The 12,679-nt window shown below is 50.2% G+C and overlaps 1 pseudogene; it reads right to left on the reverse strand.

Moving 5' to 3' along the window:
• Nucleotides 1-9,915: 9,915 nt before the first annotated feature.
• On the reverse strand, nt 9,916-11,874 carry LOC102262305 (annotated as a pseudogene).
• Between the last annotated feature and the right edge of the window lie 805 nt (nt 11,875-12,679).

Genomic DNA, 12,679 nt, shown 5'->3' on the forward strand with positions numbered 1-12,679 from the left:
ATTTATTGAAGAACAAGTACAGACTCCCACGTGGGAGAGAGAAAGAGTCCCACAGAATAGACTCCCATGTGGGGAGGGGAAAAGGGTCCCACCGACTTCCTGTTTCCACGGTTTGTAAAGGCTGCAGTTCCTGTGCCCTGATATCCCTCTGATTGGTCACTATTCCCTTTGGAATTAGTCACTAGAGTGACTCCTGAGGCCCTCCTCCCTCACTGTTCTTTTCTTTCTGGGCTTCCTTCTCTTTATTTGGTAAATATAGACCTTGTTGGCTACTCCCAGTTCCCTTGTCCTATGTAAATGCAACTGTTGCTGCTCCCTTGTCTTGTGGAGATGTAACTGCACCTGGCTTCCTTGTGTTATGGAAATGTTCCTTCTCCCAGTCTGTAGCCCCGTGTTTTTCCATGGACCCCAATTCTAAACATTCCCTAAGCCTGCCTGTATCCCCCTAAAATTCCTGCCTCCCAGGCCTGCTTTGCCTCCGTCACCCCAGTCTCCCTCAGCTCGACCCTCACCCCTCAGGGCCAGCCTTCTATGACTCTGTAGCTGGGTCGGCTCTTTCTATTAAATGTTTCCTTACAACTGTGTTTTCATGAACAGGTTGGATGGTCAGGAGCATGCACGCAGAGAACTATGGTATTCTCTCTCAGGACTCCTTTTCATGAGCTCGTTTCTCTCTCCCCTGGATGAAATCTTGGGGAAATCAGCAAATAGATATCAGCAAATAGGAGCATTTTCCAGGTGTTCAAAATCTGATGTCAAATATCTCCTCTCCCCGAGCTCAGACCTGTCTCAGGTGAGAAATTCTCAAGGGGGTCACTGTTGACATTGTCCCTCCTGATTCTGTTTTAGGCAACTCTCACCAGAGAGGTGTTACTGGACAGGACAGCCCCCTGAGTCAGGGGAGAGGGCTGTGCCCAGCCTTGATCCTTGTCTTCTCATATAAATGAATTTATATGAGACCTTGACTGCGTTGAGAAAAGCCAATTTATTAAAGCTTTATTGAAAAAGCAAAGCAAGCAAACCTATGCGTCTGGCTTATGGAGCACAGATGGGCTCTCAGCTAACCTGAAGAGCGCGTTGGGTGGGGTCTGAGGCGTTATATGCCCTCCTGTCTATAGGTCTCAACACTCCTCTGCTGACTATTTTGGTGCAGATCAATTCTCAAGGCCCCTTTTTACTTTGTGGTGACTTTCCCAGAATTCATGAAAAGCACCTGGCAACTTTATCTCGCCCAGCCTGAGGCTGCTGGCTTCTCTGCTTAGGGCAGTGGTTCTCAACCTTCTGGCCCTTTAAATACAGTTCCTCATGTTGTGACCCAACCATAAAATTATTTTTGTTGCTGCTACTTCATTGTAATGTTGCTACTGTTATGAATCGTAATGTAAATATCTGATATCCAGGATGGTCTTAGGTGACCCCTGTGAAAGGGTCGTCCGACCGCCAAAGGGGTCGCAACCCACAGGTTGAGAACCGCTGGCTTAGGGAGTAAAACTGCCCTTTTTTACTTTCCCTTTTCCCCTCCGTTTCTGCATTCTCTCATTAGGAAGGTTTTTAACCATTTGCTGTGGCCTTGGCTGGGGAAGATAATGGCTTGTTAGTTACAAGCTGGCTGCAAAATGCTCACACTGTTAGGCCTTGTTTTAACTTTCCTGCCTCAGTTCCCCTATTCCTCCTGCCCTGGAATCCTGTAACAGTTCCACCTTCTCCCCTGCATCCCATTCCTGTTTGTGGCCTGTCAAGTGTTGGTATCTTGTATTGGCAGCCCGAGGGGACCAACACGGCCGCATTGACTGGTCAGCCAGTGCGGTGCCTGCCCGGTGCCTGCCTGGCCGTGTCAGGGCTGGCGCTGAGGAGCGTGGGTGCTCACCAGGAGTGCCAGGCACCCTCGCCTTGGCCCTTCACTAGACCATAGAAGCCAGCTCTTAATGGGGGCAGAGAGTCTAGGCCAGTGGTCCGCAAACTGCGGCTCGGCAAACCGCGGCTCGCGAGCCACACGTGGCTCTTTGGCCCCTTGAGTGTGGCTCTTCCACAAAATACCGACTTCTGTGCATGGGCCACGAAGTTTCAATCGCACTGTACATGCGCCCACACGTGGTATTTTGTGGAAGAGCCACACTCAAGGGGCCAAAGAGCCACGTGTGGCTCGTGAGCCGCAGTTTGCCAACCACGGGTCTAGCCCCCCATCCTCACTCAGCCCAGCCCCGGCCTGCTTTCATTTTTACCCTTCCCGGTCCTGGTCACTCTCAGTGAACAGTGACCTCCAGGAATTCCAGTGATGCGTGCTCTGGCCTGCAGAGCAAGGTCTCATTCTGGTGCCTCTGCCACCCAGGGTCTGAGGGTCACCTGGGCAGGTGGTCACAGGAATTGTCTGGCATCCTGGTCAGAGCATCCAGAAACCTGTCACACCCCCTGCCCAGCCCCCTCCCCCCCATGTCCCGGGGGAGGCCCTCCTCTGCTCTGGGCCTCGGGCTTCTCATCTCTGAGGAAGCGTCTGGTGAGACTGCGCTGTCCTGTGGCAGCAGCGAGAGGCTATTGATAGACCAGCAGCGGCCTTCCTCATCCCAGGGGACCAGCCGTGCCACGTGTGTTCGTCCTTCCTTTTCCTTTCCTCGTCCTCCTCCCGTCTTTCCTTCTGTCCTTCCTCCCCTCACTCCCTTCTTTCTGTTTTGTTGGGAGACCACCTGAGCCTTGGGTGGAGCAGGCCTTCACCCAGCTGGGCTGTCCCGCGCACACTACCCCGTCCCCCAGCACTCAACCCCAGTCATCGAAATAACCAAAGTGCCTGCAGGTGCTTCCACACACCCGAGTGGACTGATGAGTGCGCTCACTGTGGGTCTCTCTCTTCCCTGCCTCCCACTAGCCTCCTGCACCATGCCCTGTGGGGACAGAACAATGGCCTGTCGTTCTGTGGCACCACCATCACCGCCTATAGGCTGGAGCACCTGCTGGGGGCCAAGATGCGAGGACTGGCGGCTGGGATAGGAGGTGGGGTGGGCGGTAGGCGAGACAGGGTGTGCCGCGTGTGCAGGAGCTGGGCCCGAGGAGGAGAGGACTCTGTGGGGTGAGCCTGAGGGCTGGCAGGGGAAGGAACACAGGGTGGGCACCGGGACGGGCCTGCTCACCCCTGCCCACCTTTCCCTCCCCTGTTCTCCCTTCCTACCACTCTGCCGGGTCTCTGTGGAGTCATCCAAATGTGCCACCCGAGAGGGGCCACGCTTTCGGAGTCAGCCTGCTCAGCCCACTCAGGCACTGGTTTGTGGGGACGGGCCTGAGAGGGAGACTTCCAGGGAGAGAGGGAGAAAGCATCTGTCAGCAGCGCCACCCCAATGAGTGTCACCTGCAAGCTGAACACAGTTGGCCAACCCAGCCTCTTTGTAGGTAGTGACGTGGGTGAAGCGGGGTGACTACCCCAGGGGGTGCAGATAGGGAGAGGGGATTGTGGGGGTGCCCCAAAGGTCCAGACTCCCTCTAAAGGCCCCGGGCTGACTCGCCAATCCCCTCCTCCACCTCGTGATCCTTTCCTGCCATGGAGTATGGGTCATGGTGCCGTGGGCCTGGCAGGGCCTGTAGTCCACAGCGTGATGCCCTCTTCCCAGCCTGGATTAGTCAGGTGTTTTCTGTATTTCATAATGTTTTGACACCTGGCTCTCTGACATCCTCCGAGGGGTCCTGGATTGCGTCTGTATTTCATAATGTTTTGACACCTTCAGAAGCTGTCTGGCTGGGAGAGACTGTCCTTTCAGGGCTAGCCAATTCTCGGAGGTAGCACAGGCCCCGCCTGCCATGTCTTTCACGTGCCTCCTCTTTGTCTAACTCTCACACACCAACCACTATTCCCCCTGCTCCAGATCACTCCAGAGCCAGGTACCAGGCAACCGGAGACCACTCCTATGGTCCAAAGCTACGAAAGTCATTCAAACTGGCCCGTCCTAAGCCAGGGTCCTGCCCTGCCTTGCCTACCCCATGCAAGCCCCAGCGAAGCCCTGCCTGGCCTCCCAGCTCCTGCCTCTGCTTCCTGACCAGGCCATGTGCCCTGCAGGGCGTGTGTGCCATCCTCCTGGGAACCGAGAGTAATAAACTCCTCTCAGTGACACTGGCCTTTCCACGTGGTCACTCTATCGCCTCATAGTTAAGATCCTGCGGGTACCAATGAGACTATTCTTTCTCTCCCTCTTCACACTGACGTTCTAACTCCGTTCTCCTGTTCTCAGGCTCCAGGCCACACCTCCCAGCCAGTCTTCTATTTCCACTCCCTCTTGCCCTTCAAGGAACCCTGCCGAAGTGCATCACCCACTACATAACCTTCTGTGCTATTAAACGAGGCATAATTTCACCCTTAAATTAGCCCAGAATGTCTGCAGTGCTCACATTCACACTGGGAAGAGTGCAGTGAAACTGGTGGGAAGGGTCGGAGAAATCAGTTTTATCTCTATGGAGAGTGATTTGGCAAAATATGTCAAGAACTTTAAAAACACAACCTATCATTCCTCAGTGTAGGTGGCAACCATCTCCTACTTGGCACCGTGCTGCCCTCAGACCCCTCATGAAGCACAAGATCATAAAAAAGAGGACCAAGAAGTTCATTGGACACCAGTTAGTTAGTCTGCTATGTCACAATTCAGCATAACTGGGGGAAACCTAGAGCCACTGACAATAGGGTACATGGAAGATTCAAGGTCAGATCTTGATGCCCAGCGTTGGTGCCGGGAGCAACATGAACACAAAGCTCATGCTGCCTAACGGCTTTTGGAAGTTCCTGGTCTGCAACGTCAAGGAGTTTGAAGGCTGCTGGCGTGCAACAAATCTTACTTTCCTGCAATGGTCCACCTCTCCGCAGAGCCGCAGAGCCACTGTGCAAAGAGCAGCCCAGCTGGCCACGGGAGTCAGCATCCCAATGCCAGACTGCACAGCAAAGGAAATGAATAGACATTTTGTGTGCACATTGTATTTGTGTTAATAAAAGCATAACATTTTGCCCCCCCCGTCCCCCCAAAAAACAGAACCCATCAAAAGAAGTGATCTAAGTCCTGATGAGGGCTTACAAAGACTTTTATCACAATCCTACTTATGACGGATGGAATTGGAAGCAGCCCAAAGAGCTTACTGACAAGGGACCAACTGGGCTAATAAAAATGGCATGTTCATTTGACAAATAAAATCATGGATAATGTCCGCATTTCAAAAATTATTTTAAAATTTTATAAAAAATGAGAAACTATTTTCAAGTGACAAAAGTTATTAGAAATGAATAAGAGAAAGATAAAAGCTTTAATAAAAAGATGCCCAGGAAACAATACCCAAAAGAAATTTTAGTATACATAAGAAAAATCATTCAAACACATTGAAAAGTTAAGTGAGATTCCCTTACTGCCTGATCAGATTCTAGTGCTTAAAAGACATTTACACAGCCCAACTGGCATGACTCAGTGGTTGAGCATTGACCTATGAGCCAGGAAGTCACGGTTCGATTCCCGGTTAGGGCACATGCCTGGATTGTGGGCTTGACCCCCAGTGTGGGGTGTGCAGGAGGCAGCCTATCAATGATTCTCTCTCATCATTGATATTTCTATCTCTCTTACTTCCTCTCTCTAAAATCAATTAAAAAAAATATATATATATATTTTAGAGGCCTGGTGCACAGATTTGTGCACCGGTGGGGTCCCTCAGCCTGGTCTGCACCCTCTCGCAATCCAGGACCCCTCAGGGGATGTTGGACTGCCGGTTTCCACCTGATTCCTGAGGGATGTAGTAGTGAGTGAAGTGGCAGGCAGCTGGGGAGGAGCCTGAGCCTGGGCCAGGTGCTGCACCGCTCCTGTTCATCCCAGCCCCTCGGCACCTGCCTCTGCTGCTCCGTACACTGCCACGGACAAGCTAACCTACTGGTTGGAGCATCTGCCCCTTGGTGGTCAGTGTGCATCATAGCGACTGGTCGAACGGTCGGACACTTAGCATATTAGGCTTTTATTATATAGGATGATATTTACACATTAAAACAGTGTGCAAATTGTTACAACTATACTGGAGGGCGATTTGGCAAAGTTGATTCATTCACCACGCATCGAGAGGGGTTCACAGTGAGGTGTGGGGGGGACTTAGCCCCCTTGGGAGCATTTGGAAAGGTTGGGGGCACATGGGGTTTTCACACTGACTTGGTGTGTGAAATTTAGCTCCCACCTTTTATAGGTACTGAACATCCTGCCCTGAGGGACAATCCAGTGTTTTCATCCTATTACTTGTCCACTGTTTACTCTTTCTTCGCCCCTTTGCTGTGCTTTCCTGCAGGTGGAGCCAAGCTCCTGACCCACTGACTTCAGGGCCTGTGATTTGCGTTGACCAGAGGAATGTGGGCAGGTGAGACTGTGCCATTTCTAAATGGAGGTGCTGAGAAGAATCCTCTGTTCTTCTCACTCTCTGGTGTCATCCATCGTGAGAAGAATGTACTCAGGCAGCCATTGCGCCCTCTGCCTGGGCCCTTGGACGAGCTCCCGATGTGAGAGAAGGGAGCAGATCTGAGCCTGGCTCAGCCCAGCCGGGCCAGCCCAGGAGTGGATATCAGAGCTTGTTGTGAGCACCGAGATTTGGAGGTTGTTTGCTAAATATCATCATCTGAGATTTGGAGGTTGTTTGCTAAACATCATCATCAAGAAAGAATTGTCCCTCCAAATACCTTAAGCACCCCCAATTCTCTGCCCCCAAAACACTGGATACAGAAAATGAAAAAATGGAGCTGTGGGATGAATGTGCACAGTCAACAAATAATCACACCAAAAATTGTATGACTGTATGTTGAAAGAAGTGCCATTAATGACAAGTTGAAACCTGGGATGAAAGAGGAGCAGGAGCAATAATTTGAATGGGAAGTCAGTGAGAGCTTCTACAAGGACATGAGACCTGGGGTCGAGGAAGAGTGAGGCTCCGAGTGGGGGAAGCGCTGCAGGCTGAAGGACCAGTGTGGGCAGAGCAGGAGGAGTGGGTGGGCCTGGGGGCTGGAGTGCAGAGAGCAGAGGTGGAGGGGCCGGGTCCAGGCAGGACCCTGGGGACCAGGGAAGGGGCTTGGATTTCACCTAAGCACAGTGAGAGCAATCAGGGCTTAAAGAAACGTTATTTGGCAAACATGCTGAGCTACCACTGGAGTCCAGTTAGCCCTTCGTCTGTAGAAATGGATTTGAGTTCCAAATGTCTGCAGTGACGAGATTGCTCACGTGCAACTGCCACTGCCGTTCACATTACGGGGACTTGGTAAATAGCAGAAATCGGCAACAGGAGGAAGGGAAACAATGATTCAGGGGACGCACTTCAAAATAAACTGCATTGCTAAAACACAATCCTTTATATTTTTAATCCTCACCCGGGGTTATTTTTTCCATTGATTTTTAGAGAGAGTGGAGAGAGAGGGGAAGACAAAGAGAAACATCGATGTGAGAGAAACCCACTAATTGGTTGCCTCCTACACAAGCCCTGACCAGGGCCCAGGCCGGGGAGGAGCCTGCAGCCGAGGTACATGCCCTTGACCGGAATTGAACCTGGGACCCTTTGGTCACGCAGGCCAGTGTTGCATCTACTGAGCCAAACCAGTTAGAGCAAAACACAATATTAAGAATTATAATTTTACTGAGCTTCTGGTTGAGCAATTATATAATCACTTAAGTATAGTAGTGAAGCTGGCAATTTGGATATGCCAAGAGAAGCCATAAAGTGCTTCTTTTAAATGAAAAGGTGAAAGTTCTCAAATTATAAGGAAAGAAAAAATATCATGTGCTGAGGTTGCTAAGGGCAAGTCTGTGAAATTGGGAAGAAGAAAAAAGAAATTTGTGCTGGTTTTGCTCTTGTACCTCAAACTGTAAAAATTGTAGCATGATAAGTGCATGGTAAATGCTTAGTTAAGATGGAAAAGGCATTACATTCTGTGTGTGGAGGACATGAACAGAAAACATGTTCCAACTGATGGCAAAGAGTTGCACCAGAAAGGACTGAACCTATAGGAACACTTCAGCAAGGGAGCCTCGAAATGAGTGGCACCAAGACATTTACTGCAAGTAGGGGATGGGTACACAGATTCAGGACCAAGTTTGGCATTTTATCATCTCACATAATCACAAGGACGAGCAGCAGGAGGAGGAGGAGGAAGAAGAGGAGGAGGAGGATAAAGATGAGGAGGAGGAGGAGAGAGTACAGTACAATAAGGTAGTTTTAGAGAAAGACCACATTCACTTTTATTACAGTATATTGTCATAATTGTTCCATTTTATTAGTTACTAGAGGCCTGGTGTACAAAATCCATGCACGGGAGTGGGGGTTCCTTAGCCCGGCCTGCACCCTCTCTAATCCGGGACCCCTCGGGGGATGTCGGACTGCCACTTTAGGCACGGGCCTAAACTGGCAGTGGACATCCCTCTCTCCTCTCACAATCCTGGACCACTGGCTCCTAACTGCTCACCGGCCTGCCTGCCTGATCGCCTTAACCACTCTGCCTGCCTTCCTGATGCCCCTAAAGGCTCCCCTGCCTGCCTGATCGCCCCTAACCTCTCTGCCTGCCTTCCTGATCACCCCTAACTGCCTCTGCCTGCCTGATCGCCCCTAACCTCTCTGCCTGCCTTCCTGATCACCCCTAACTGCCTCTGCCTGCCTGATCGCCCCTAACCTCTCTGCCTGCCTTCCTGATCACCCCTAACTGCCTCTGCCTGCCTGATCGTCGCCCCTAACTCTCCCTGCCTGATCGCCCCTAACCTCTCTGCCTGCCTGCCTGATCGCCCCCAACCTCTCTGCCTGCCTTCCTGATCACCCCTAACTGCCTCTGCCTCGGCCCCTGCCACTGTGGCTTTGTCTGAAAGGACGTCCGGATGGATGTCCGGTCTAATTAGCATATTACCGTTTTATTAGTATAGATTGTTAATCTCTTACTGTGCAAGAAACTCACTTCAGCCCTAGCTGGTTTGGCTCAGTGGATAGAGCGTCCACCTGCAGACTGAAGGGTCCCAGGTTCAATTCCAGTCAAGGGCACATGCCTGGGTTGCGGGCTCAATCCCTATTAGGGGGTGTGCAGGAGGCAGCCAATCAATGATTCTCATCATTGATGTTTCTATCCTTTTCTCCCTCTCCCTTCCTCCCTGAAATTAGAAAAAAAGAAACTGACTTCAAATATAATTATATAAGCAGGTTGAAAGTAAAAGGATGATAAAAGACTAACAGGCTCTCCCCCCTGTTTTATTTTGCTTTTTCTTTGGACTATGGGAATAGTACAGTTTTAAATTTTTTCTTCTGCTTTGCAATTTATCTGGTTGTTCATAACTTCTTAATACCTAGCCTCATGTTGGTGTAGTTAAAGGCATTTAAGGAATTAAATCATAAAGGAGAGTGTTGGACTTTCCCACATCAGCCACCCAGTGAGGCCAAAACTAACACGGATGAGACTAGTTTGTGAGTTTAAGGTATGACCATCCTGAAGCAAGCCAGTGCCCAAGGAGGGACCGAGGGGGACAGGAAGGACAGCTGCTTAGCTGATGACTCTGGTGGGTATGACACAAATTCCATTTGCCACCAAATTTGCCTGAGCTGTGGACTTTCTTTCTTATAATTAAAAAAAAAGTAAAAATCTCTAATCCATTCAAATCTTACTATGATGCATTGCTTGGTGCATTGTCACTGGGTGCTTAAACTTTTAGGCCACCAGACAAAGGAACCATTTGAAGTATTGGTGTAAGTGTTGGGAAAGGGGTAATCTACTGGCTGATAACACAACGTTTTGTAAGTTGTTTTTTTGTAAGTTTGTGTCTAATTCTTCATTTTCAAAAGCATTGATGAAAGCCTATGTTAAATGTCCACCAATAATTATTAAAAACAATATTGGATGATAAACCACTGTTATTTTGGTCAATATCAAGCAAGGAATTTTATTTTATTTTTTTACTACTTTTCAGAAGAAAAATGTTTAATGTAATCGCTTAAATGCACAGTTCAACAAAACCGAGTCAGTTCAGTTCAAATTAACTTCGTATAACAAAGAAATAAGAAGCCTGGAGGGCCACTGTTGGGGTCAAAAGTCCCTGCCCAGAACAGAAGGACACTGACTTCAAGGAGGCCTTTGTTCCCAACCCGCTTCAGGAGGAGTGGCCACCTCTGGGCTCCTGACACAGCTTAGGCACCTCCATGCAAGCAGCAGCACAGAGCCCCAGACAAAGCCACCCAAGGGTCAGGGCTCTGCATCCCTACCAAAGTGGGGCCTGGCCAAAGCGGGCTGGAACTCAGAACACAGGGGACCATGTCAAGGACAGGGCAGGCTGGCAGCCCTGGAGAACCAGCTCAACAGGCTGCTTTAGGTGTTTCTAGTCCCGTGGCCCCCCTTCCACACCCCCAGCTTAGTTTGCTCATGAGCCACAGTGAGGTGGGGCTGGTGACGCTCAAAGGGCAGCACTCAGTCTGGAGCATGCTCGGGGCAGGGCCAGGGCCCAGTGGTTTGCTGATGAGGACCTGTTTGTGTGGTCCGCTAGCTGTCCAGGCAGGGGGATGGAGAACAGGGCTTCGGCACAGCAGGGGACCTTTCCAGCAAAACAATGTCTGGTTTTTGCTACACTGAGCTTAATTTGAACAAAGCCTCTTAAGGGGTAGGAGGCTACTACTGCTTTGTAGGGCAGAGGGAGGGTGCTTCAGAGCTCACTTGGGGGCATGCTGGGTCCCAGAAGCAGACACAGAGGAAGTCATCCAGTGGAGGTTTCCTGCTGCCCTTTTGGGATTTTAGTTTAAGTTCTGGTTAACTTCTTGCTGCAACATCTGTGCAGGGACATTCTTAGGCTCAATTTTCAGGAGACTGTTGATGTCTACAAAGCTGGATTTATAGTCCTTGAGTGCCTTATAGGCTTGAGCCCGTCTGTAAAATGCCTTCACGTTCTTCCCATCCAGCTTGAGGGCTTCTGTGCAGTCCTTCACCGCTTCCTTGTACTGCTTCAGGGCCAGATAGCAGAGCGCTCTGTGTACGTGGTGGACTCCAGTTACTATACGAGAGGCTTTCACTGTACTTCTCAATAGCTTTCTTACGGTTTCCCTTCTTTACAAGCTCATTGCTTTCTTCCTTCTGGCTCTCTCCACATCCCCAGAAGGCACTCTGCTCTTGGCAGTAGTGGTTTCTTTGGATTTGCCTTTAGGTATCTCTTTGTGATATTCTGAATCCCTCCTCTTCTGAGCTGAAACAGGCACCAAGGGGATAGAGGGCAGTTTCAGACGCCACTCCGGCCCAAGTGAGTCCACGAGAGCTCTGGGCGTTCTGTTGACGCCTTCCAAGGCTGACATCACACTGTCATCAATCTGAAGCACGGTCTTGTAGTCCACGTAGGCCAGGGGATACTGCTCCAGAGCCTCATGGGCCGATGCTTGCCGCAGCAATGGCTTCACGCTGAAGGGAACCAAGGCCAGTGCTGAAGTGCAATTTTTTTCTTTTTTATTGCTTAAAGTATTACAAAGAGTATTACATATGTCTCCCTTTTCCCCCCCTTGACAATTCCCTGGCCTCCCCTACCCCCCAGTGTCTTATGTCCATTGGTTATGCTTATATGCATGCATACAAGTCCTTCGGTTGATCTCTTACCCCACCTCCCGCCCGCTGAAGTGCAATCTGATGCAATCTCTGCAGTTCCCATCCTTCAAGTGGCATGCTGCTCGGTTGGAGTAGAGAACACTTTCTTCTTTATAGTCCAAAGAACCTTGCTCCTGCATCACCCGCTGCGCACGGCTGTAGAGTGAGGCGGCCTCGGAGAACTGGCCGTTGCCGAAGCTCTGGTTGCCCGCGGCGCGCAGCCGCTCTGCAGAGTCTGAGAGTTTGGGGGCCATCCTGGGGTCCCCCGGCAAATGGCGGCCGCCTCCGTTCCCGCCGCCGAGCCTTCCGGGGGGAAGCCAAGCGAGGAATTTAAAAAATATATATTTTTATTGATTTCAGAGAGGAAGGGAAAGGGAGAGAGAGATAGTAACATCAATGATGAGAGAGAATCACTGATCGGCTGCCTCCTGCTAGCCCCCTACTGGGGATTGAGCCCGAAACCCAGGCATGTGCCCTTGACCGAAATCAAACCCGGGACCTTTTAGTCCTCAGTCCACTGAGCCAGACTGGCTAGGGCTCAAGCAAGGAATTTAAGTGAAATTGCTATAAGAGAACTTCTTCCATTCCTTATCTTCATGAATATGTTAGACTGAATTCTCAAGAAGGCAAAGTGTAAAGAAAAGATTAGGTGCTAACATATTATTGGGTGGATGGGTGAATCTCAGGTCATTGAGAGTAAAAGACAAATGGAATGAGGCAGCAAAAGACAGAATGCCAATGCAACATGGTGCATTATTACACTTGTCACAGTTACAAAAAACTCAGTTGGTTGCTCAGATACATGGGCCATTTCTGCATTTATGGGAAGATTGCTTGGAGCTATTGGTTCTTAGAATAGTCTGTTAGGAAGAGAAAGGGCAAGGAGTTTATCTGTGGGCCTGTAACCATATCCTGCTTTTCACTGTCAAAGTTTGCCCCTGGAGTGTTAACCTCACACCCTTTCAGGTTATGTAACAGCCCCCCTGGGAAGTCGTTGGTGAAGCCAGAGCCTCTGTGAGTTGGAACTGGGCTGCGGCTGCCATAAGAGCATAATAAAGGCAGTTCTGAAGCTTAACCCACGACCCAGGGGAGGCCAAGGCACCCGTGGGATTA

This window comes from Myotis brandtii, unplaced genomic scaffold (genome assembly GCF_000412655.1).
Source record: "Myotis brandtii unplaced genomic scaffold, ASM41265v1 scaffold488, whole genome shotgun sequence".
Classification (NCBI taxonomy): Eukaryota; Metazoa; Chordata; class Mammalia; order Chiroptera; family Vespertilionidae; genus Myotis; species Myotis brandtii.